Source organism: Symphalangus syndactylus, chromosome 13, assembly GCF_028878055.3.
Source record: "Symphalangus syndactylus isolate Jambi chromosome 13, NHGRI_mSymSyn1-v2.1_pri, whole genome shotgun sequence".
Lineage (NCBI taxonomy): Eukaryota > Metazoa > Chordata > Mammalia > Primates > Hylobatidae > Symphalangus > Symphalangus syndactylus.
The window spans coordinates 95,436,271-95,445,930 of record NC_072435.2 but is presented as its reverse complement, the minus strand read 5'-3'; positions in this window follow the sequence as shown (position 1 = coordinate 95,445,930).

Genomic DNA, 9,660 nt, shown 5'->3' with positions numbered 1-9,660 from the left:
TAAGCTAAAGTCTGACAGATAAGTGTAAATTAACCACTGGTTAGAAGGTGCTAGGCAAAGAACAGTTTGGAGACAAGAGTATATATTGAAGAATGGTTCATACAGGAGAACTGCAACTACTGGTCCAGATATTGTTTCTTTTAGGGTAGTCTAAGGTATGTTTTCTTGTTTTTTAAGCACTTTTTCCTTCCTTATATAATTTGTGCTGATTTGTAACCATCAAGATTTTTTCATTCAAGCACATTTCTTGCCGAGTCAGGTCTCTCCTATCCTGTATATTTGCAGGTAATTTTTTTCCACCTTAATATAAATATTTCTGTTTACTTCACTGTGTTTAGGTTCAATATATATTGGGCCGGGAGTCAGCAAATTTTTTTCTGTATAAAGGACAAAATTAAGTATTTTGTGAATCATACGGTCTCTGTTGCAGCTACTTAACTCTGCTATCATAGAATGAAGTCAGCCACAGACAATATGTAAATGAATGGGCATGGCTATATTCTATACACTTTATTTACAAAAATAGGCAGTGGGCCATTGTCAGCTAACCTCTGATCTAAACCTAGACTGCCAGTATTATTCCAGTCCCAGGGTAACTTACCCCCAGCACAAGGAAAGTGAACTTCCATCTCTTCTCAGCCCATCTTCCATGTAGAGAGCCTGACCAAGGAAAGAAGTGATCTGTGATCTGTAATTAAATGATTTTATTAACCATATTGACTTAACCGGAGTTAGCAGGCAAAGCTACACCCCACATACCTAAGCCCACAGGTTGGTTCTTCCTTTATTATTTTTCTTTTCAATAGGTTTTTGGGGAACAGGTATTTGGTTACATGGATAAGTTATTTCATGGATTTCTGAGATTTTGGCGCACCCATCACCTGATCAGTGTACACTGTACCTAAGGTGTTGTCTTTTGTCCTTCACTCCCCTCCCACCCATTCCCCCCAAGTTCCCAAAGTCCATTCCTGTGTGTGTGTGTGAGACAGAGTTTAGCTCTTGTTGCCCAGGCTGGAGTGCAATGGCACAATCTCAGCTCACTGCAACCTCCACCTCCCGAATTCAAGCGATTCTGTTGCCTCAGCCTCCCGAGTAGCTTGGATTACAGACATGCACCACAATGCCTGGCTAATTTTGCATTTTTAGTAGAGATGGGGTTTCTCCATGTTGGTTAGGCTGGTCTCAAACACCCAACCTCAGGTGATCTGCCCGCTCGGCCACCCAAAGTGTTTAGGATTACAGGCGTGAGCCACTGCACCTGGCCCCAAAGTCCATTCTTATGCCTTTGTGTCCTCATAACCTAGCTCCCGCTTATGAGAATGAGAACATACGATGTTTGGTTTTCTATTCCTGAGTTACTGCACTTAGAATAATGGTCTCCAGTTCCACCTAGGTTGCTGTAAATGCCATTTTGTTCCTTTTATGGCTAAGTAGTATTCCATGACATATACATACCATATTTTCTTTATCCACTCGTTGATTGATGGGCATTTGGGCTGATTCCATATTTTTGCAATTGCAAATTGTGCTGCTATAAACATGTGTGTGCAAGTATCTTTTTTTTTTTTTTTGAGATGGAGTTTCATTCTCGTTGCCCAGGTTGGAGTGCAATGGCGCAATCTCGGCTCACTGTGACCTCTGCTTCCCAGGTTCAAGTGATTCTCCCGCCTCAGCCTCCCAAGTAGCTGGGATTACAGGTGCCTGCCACCACACCCAGCTAATTTTTTGTATTTTTAGTAGAGACAGGGTTTTGCCATGTTGGCCAGGCTAGTCTCAAACTCCTGACCTCAGGTGATCTACCCACCTCGACCTCTCAAAGTGTTGGGATTACAGGCGTGAGCCACTACGCCTGGCTGCAAGTATCTTTTTCATATAATGACATCTTTCACTCTGGGTAGATACTCAGTAGTGGGATCACTGGATCAAACAGATCTACTTTTAGTTCTTTAAGAAATCACGCCGTTTTCCATAGTGATTGTACTAGTTTACATTCCCACCAGCAGTGTAAGTGTCCCTTCTCACCACATCCACATCAACATCTATTATTTTTTGATTTTTTGATTATGGCCATTCTTGTGGGAGTAAGGTGGTATCATATTGTGGTTTTGATTTGCATTTCCGTGATCATTAATGATGTTGAGCATTTTTTCATATGTTTGTTGCATTGTATACCTTGTTGCATTTGCTTTTGAGTTCTTGGTCATGAAGTCTTTGCCTAAGCCAATGTCTAGAAGGGTTTTTCCAATGTTACCATCTAGAATTTTTATGGTTTCAGGTCTTAGATTTAAGTCTTTGATCCATCTTCAGTTGATTTTTGTATAAGGTCAGACAGATGAGGATCCAGTTTTATTCTTCTACATGTGGCTTGCCAATTATCCCAGCACCATTTGTTGAATAGGGTGTCCTTTCTCTACTTTATGTTTTTGTTTGCCTTGTCGAAGATCAGTTGGCTGTAACTATTTTGCTTTATTTCTGGGCTCTCTCTTCTGTTCTATTGATCTACGTGCCTGTTTTTATACCAGTACCATACTGTTTTGGTAACTATAGCCTTGTAGTATAGTTTGAAGCTGGGTAATGTGATGCCTCCATATTTGTTCTTTTTGCTTAGTTTTGCTTTGGCTATGTGGGCTCTTTTTTGGTTCCATGTATTTGGTCCCCTATATTTCACTCAGCTCTTTAAATTTGTCTCAGCTCCAGGTTAGGTCAAATCCTCCTGTGATCTGGACCTTCAGGTTACCCAGTGAGAATGTGTGTTTCAGGGGCAATGTTCCCCCTCTCACACTATGAGCACTCAGTTTTTCAGCTGTCTTACAGAGCCTGCAGTGGCAAGCCGCTTCATTCAAAGAGTCTGTGGATTCTCCCAGGTTTCCTGGCATGTTTCTGCGTTAGCAAAAGGCCATGATGTAGGTCTCCATATGCTGCTCTGTCCATTCAAGAGGGAGCTGCTAGTTAGTCCTGCCTCCTATCCACCATTTTTTCAACAATCATTATCCTTTATATATAATCACCCATTTCTTAGTTACCTCTCTTAATTCCCCCTAGCTTCCCAAGAAGACTTTCTTGGATAGCCATACAGTTTCTTTGATTATCATATCATTATATAACAGAGAGAGGTTTGGTGCCCTTGACAATATTATTTTGTCCTTTTCCAGCCCTTGTTTGGTGATAACTCTAATACTATTAAGTGTTCTTCTAGGGTATGCATACGATGTCTCTATGATCAAATATATGAAAGCTAGATATTCCTTTCCACTTACAGATCACAGAGGCATTTGTTGTTAAATTGACCTTCTAATTTTTACCCTCTGTATTTTCTATTTTTGTAAAACATTTAAATAATTTTTATTTATTTATTTGAGATGGAGTCTCTCTCTGTCACCCAGGCTGGAGTGCAGTGGCACAATCTCGGCTCACTGCAAGCTCTGCCTCCCGAGTTCACGCCATTCTCCTGCCTCAGCCTCCTGAGTATCTGGGACTACAGGTGCCCGCCACCACGCCCGGCTAATTTTTTGTATTTTTTAGTAGAGACGGGGTTTCACTGTGTTAGCCAGGATTGTCTCGATCTCCTGACCTCGTGATCCACCCGCCTCAGCCTCCCAAAGTGCTGGGATCACAGGCATGAGCCACTGCACCTGGCCTAAATAATTTTTAAATAAATTATTTAGTTACTTATTTTAGAGACAGGTCTCGTGTCTCCAGGCTGGAGTGCCGTGGTACAGTAATGGCTCACTGCAGCCTCGAATGCCTGGGCCCAATCACTCCTTCTGCTTCAGCCTCTGGTGGGGTGTAGCTGAGACTACAAGCCTGCGCCACCTTGCCCAGCTCTGTGTATTAGTTTTCTATTGCTGCCATAATAAATTACCACAACTTTATTATTTTGCAGTTTGAGTTGGAGGTCCTGGTATAGCGTGGCCCAGCTGGGTCCACTTCTTAGTCACACAAGGCTGAAATCAAGGTGTCAGCAGGGCTGCACTCCTTTCTGGAGGCCCCAGGGTGGCTCTGCTTCCAAACTCTTTCAAGTTTCAGACCCAGATTAGTTTCTTGTAGTTTTAGAACAGAGGTTCCATGTCCTGCTAGCCATGGTTCTCAGCTGAGAGGGAGTAATTCTCAGCTTCCAGAGGCTATCACATTCCTTAGCTCTGAACCCCCATCCTCCATTTTCAGAGTCAGAAATAATGAGTCTAGTCCTTCTCACATTTCAAATTCTTCTGACCTCCTCATTCTGTCTCATCTCTTCTGCTGCCACCTGGAGAATGTCCTCTGCTTTTAAGGGCTCCTATGATTAGCCCTTGGGTAATTAGCCCTTGGGATCACTTGGATGATCCAAGATAATCTCCCTCTCATAAAGTCTGCAGCCTTAATTCCATCTGCAGAGTTTCCCTTTTGCCATGTAACAAAACATGCACAGGTTTTGGGGAGGAAGATAAACATCTTTGGGACCATTATTTTGCCTAATACAATCTCCTTGTACTTTTGGTTCTATTTTGGGTTCAGGATGTTTTTTAGTGCAATCACTTGGATTGTCTACTTAATTCTAAAATAGCTTTTAAATATATTTTATCAGTTTTTTTTGGTTAATGTTAACTCGTCATTCTTTTATTTGCTAATTATACAAATTGCTTGGCATTTATATTTATGTAATCATGAAATACTTTTTCTCCTTAATAATATATCATGAACATTTCCCCTTGTGATTATGAGTTCTTTATAAATATAATTTTAATTATGGCATGATATTTCATTGAATAGATATACTAATATTTATTATCAGTTGCTCTATTATTCATCATTTGGGTTTTTCCCAATGTTTCTCTATTGGAAATAACTCTGTAATGAACATCTTTGTGCCAAAAGGTTGTCTACATGTTGGATTATTTTTGTAGGATAGATTTCCAAAACTAGATTAACTGCATTCCCAAAAGTAGATACCAAGGACATTAATTTCCTAAGGTAAAAATTGCTTTTATAAGTGTTGACAAAATTTAGATTCTCAGAAGCACACTTACCAGTGGTGAATATCATAATTAATAGCAGAGCAAACAAATACTTTTTTGTGGTAAAATTGATAGATAACTCTATATCTTGCTCTCTTAATTTACTTCTCATAATTACCAGGGAGGATAAAGATGATATTTAATTAAGTGTGCTATAGTTTATGTATTATTTGTTTTTGCCCTTTGCCAATTTATGTATTGGGACCTTGGCATGATGCCTCTCAATTGTATGAGGTTGTGAAAGGAAAATAAAAACTCAGGACCTCAATTCACTATACTAAAAGGAAAAAATAAGCTGAAAACTGAGTCGTGCAAGAAGCTGCCTTTCCTTCTGTTCCTAAGCAGACAGCTACAGATAAAAAGTTAAATTATCTCCACGGGTAGCTACTCTATGTTCACCTTATCTTATGTAAAATCCTGATTTACTGAGCCTGAGATGAATACATAATTGACTATTTCCCTACCTGCCCCTTTTCTCTTGCTACATGTGGATTCAGTAGTGTACCCATACCCTCCCTCCTTCCCCTCCAGCCTGCTTTTCCCCTTTAAATATTGAAGCTCTCAAAATCATCTTTTGAAAGATACACAGTATCTTTTTGAGACAGTGTCTTTCTCTGTTGCCCAGACTGGAGAGCAGTGGTGTAATCTCAGCTCACTGCAACCTTTGCCTCCCCAGTTCAAGCAATTATCTTAGCCTCCTGAGTAGCTGGGATTACAGGTGCGTGTCACCACGCTGGGCTGATTTCTGTATTTTTAGTAGAGATGGCGGTTCACCATGTTAGCCAGGCTGGTCTTGAACTCTTGACCTCACGTGATCTGCCCGCCTTGGCCTCCCAAAGTGCTGGTATTACAGGCATGAGCCACCGCACTTGGCCAGTAAAATTGTTTTCTAATATTATTTTTTAAATCTTGTAGAAAACTTGAAAATTACTGTGCTAACTGTTGTTTTCAAATATTCTTTCTCCCCTTCTTCCATAATAGAATCTCCCATGATTATCTGATTGCCCGGGGAAAAATATGTATGCGTGTATATATACATATGTATATCACATATATAGGGGTGTGTGTGTATATATATATATATATTACATGTATGTATATATAAATACAATTTATATATAACACATATGTGTGTATAAATAAATTTGTACTTTAAAAAAATATATATATAATGCAATTCCAAGACTCTTGCAGCTAAAGGTGGCCATATGACCAAGCAGAAGAGGTATGTGCTGCTTCTGGGAAGGGAGGGACCCATTTTTACTTATTATTTCTTTCCTCCTACCAGCTAGAGCAAAGATACAGTTTCTCCTGAGTAATAAATGGAAAATCAGGATAGTATGGTGCCTTTAAAACCAAGCAAAAAAAATTATTTAAAGAAGGAAGGAATGATTGGCTATGTCAAATGATATTGAAAGGTCAAAAAGATAAGGAATGAGAATTGACAATTAGATTTAACAATGTGGACATGATTGATGACCTTGAAAACAGCAGTTTCAGTGGAGTATTGGGGCAAAACCTGTTTGCAGTGGGGCTCAAGAGAGAAAACAAGGCGAGAAATGGGAGAGAATGAGTTCTACATTAAAAGATAAGCTAACCATATATTTACAATCCCAACTAAACACATTTGAAAAGGCCACCGTTAATAATTGAATGATGATTTAATTAATAATGAAGCATAAACTGGAAGTGTCATACCAAATGAGTAAATGTCATTTTGGGAAAGAAAGGAAAGAGATAGGGTTGCGACTGAAAGTGGGATCAAAAGAATGTTGGTTTGTTATTTTATTTTATTTTATTTTTTAATGAGGAAGAAATAGTAGTGAATGAGAATGATCTAGTAGAGAGGTATAGTTTTATGATGGAGGGGAAAAGAGACATTTTTGGAGCAATGTCCTTGAGTAGGCAAGAGGGGATAGTATATAGTCCAAAAGTGGAAAGGCTATTTGGCAGAGAATATGGGGACAAATGCAGATAGGTAGGCTTATGTGGTCATGGGAACCTTTGTAAATATTTTTATGAGGTTTTGTGTCTTCTTGCTGAACTAGGTAGTGAGGTCATTAGCTAGGATTGAAGATTAGGAAAGAGATACTGGAGGTTTTCAGAGAGAGAAGATATGAAATAGTTTTGGCCAGGCATGGTGGCTCATGCCTGTAATCCCAGCACTTTGGGCAGCCAAGGTGGTGGATCACTTGAGCCCAGGAGTTTGAGACCAGCCTGGGCAACATGGTGAAACCCTGTCTTTACTAAAAATACAAAAAAATTAGCTGAGTGTGGTGGCACGTGCCTGTAATTGCAGCTACTCGGGATGCTGAGGAAAGAGAATTGCTTAAACCCAGGAGACAGAGGTTGTAGTGATCTGAGATTGCACCATTGCACTCCAGCCAGGGTGGCAGGGCAAGACTCTGTCTCAAAAAAAAAAAAAAAAAAAAAAAAATCATGTGTTGTGACACCAATCAACATAGTTTTGTATTTTGCTCCATACAGGTTTCACTGTGCAGGTATAGTCATGGAGAGGCCTGAAAACTGGATTTAATGAGTTTTTTTGTTTGTATGTTTGTTTGTTTGATTTTAATTGTACTTTAAGTTCTAGGGTACATGTGCACAACGTGCAGATTTGTTACATATGTATACATGTGCCATGCTGATGTGCTGCACCCATTAACTCGTCATTTACATTAAGTATATCTCCTAATGCTATCCCTCTCCCCGCCCCTCACCCCATGACAGGCCCTGGTGTGTGATGCTCCCTGTGTCCAAGTGTTCTCATTGTTCAGTTCCCACCTATGAGTGAGAACATGTGGTGTTTAGTTGTCTGTCCTTGAGATAGTTTGTTCAGAATGATGGTTTCCAGCTTCATCCATGTCTCTACAAAGGACATGAACTCATCCTTTTTTATGGCTGCATAGTATTCCATGGTGTATATGTGCCACATTTTCTTAATCCAGTCTATCATTGTTGGACATTTGGGTTGGTTCCAAGTCTTTGCTATTGTAAATAGTGCTGCAGTAAACGTATGTGTGCATGTGTCTTTATAGCAGCATGATTTATAATCCTTTGGGTATATACCCAGTAATGGGATGGCTGGTCAAATGGTATTTCTAGTTCTAGATCCTTGAGGAATCACCACACTGTCTTCCACAATGGTTGAACTAGTTACAGTCCCACCAACAGTGTAAGTGTTCCTGTTTCTCCACATCCTCTCCAGCATCTGCTGTTTCCTGACTCTTAAATGATTGCCATTCTAACTGGTGTGAGATAGTATCTCATTGTGGTTTTGATTTGCATTTCTCTGATGGCCAGTGATAATGAGCATTTTTTCCATGTGTCTGTTGGCTGCATAAAATGTCTTCTTTTGAGAAGTGTCTGTTCATGTCCTTTGTCCACTTTTTGATGGGGTTGTTTGATTTTTTCTTGTAAATTTGTTTAAGTTCTTTCTAGATTCCGGTTATTGGCCCTTTGTCAGATGGGTAGGTTGTAAAATTTTTCTCTCATTCTGTAGGTTGCCTGTTCACTCTGATGGTAGTTTCTTTTGCTGTGCAGAAGCTCTATAGTTTAATCAGATCCCATTTGTCAATTTTGGCTTTTGTTGCCATTGCTTTTGGTGTTTCAGTCATGAAGTCATTGCCCAAAATGCCTATGTCCTGAATGGTATTGCCTAGGTTTTATTCTAGGGTTTTTATGGTTTTAGGTCTAACATTTAAGTCTTTAATCCATCTTGAATTAATTTTTGTATAAGGTGTAAGGAAGGGATCCAGTTTCAGCTTTCTACATATGGCTAGCCAGTTTTCCCAGCACCATTTATTAAATAGGGAATCCTTTCCCCATTTCTTGTTTTTGTCAGGTTTGTCAAAGATCAGATGGTTGTAGATATGTGGTATTATTTCTAAGGGCTCTGTTCTGTTCCATTGGTCTATATCTCTGTTTTGGTACCAGTACCATGCTGTTTTGGTTACTGTAGCCTTGCAGTATAGTTTGAAGTCAGGTAGCGTGATGCCTCCAGCTTTGTTCTTTTGGCTTAGGATTGTCTTGGCAATGCGGACTCTTTTTTGGTTCCATATGAACTTTAAAGTAGTTTTTTCCAATCCTGTGAAGAAAGTCATTGGTAGCTTGATGGGGATGGCATTGAATCTATAAATTACCTTGGGCAGTATGGCCATTTTCACGATATCGATTCTTCCTATCCATGAGCGTGGAATGTTCTTCCATTTGTTTGTGTCCTCTTTTATTACACTGAGCAGTGCTTTGTAGTTCTCCTTGAAGAGGTCCTTCACATCCCTTGTAAGTTGGATCCCTAGGTATTTTATTCTCTTTGAAGCAATTGTGAATGGGAGTTCACTCATGATTTGGCTCTCTGTTTGTCTGTGATTGGTGTATAGGAATGCTTGTGATTTTTGCACACTGATTTTGTATCCTGAGAGTTTGCTAAAGTTGCTTATCAGCTTAAGGAGATTTTGGGCTGAGACGATGGGGTTTTCTAAATATACAATTATATCATCTGCAAACAGGGACAATTTGACTTCCCATTTCCTAATTGAATACCCTTTATTTCTTTCTCCTGCCTGATTGCCCTGGCCAGAACTTCCAACACTATGTTGAATAGGAGTGGTGAGAGAGCGCATCCCTGCCTTGTGCCAGTTTTCAAAGTGAATGCTTCCAGTTTTTG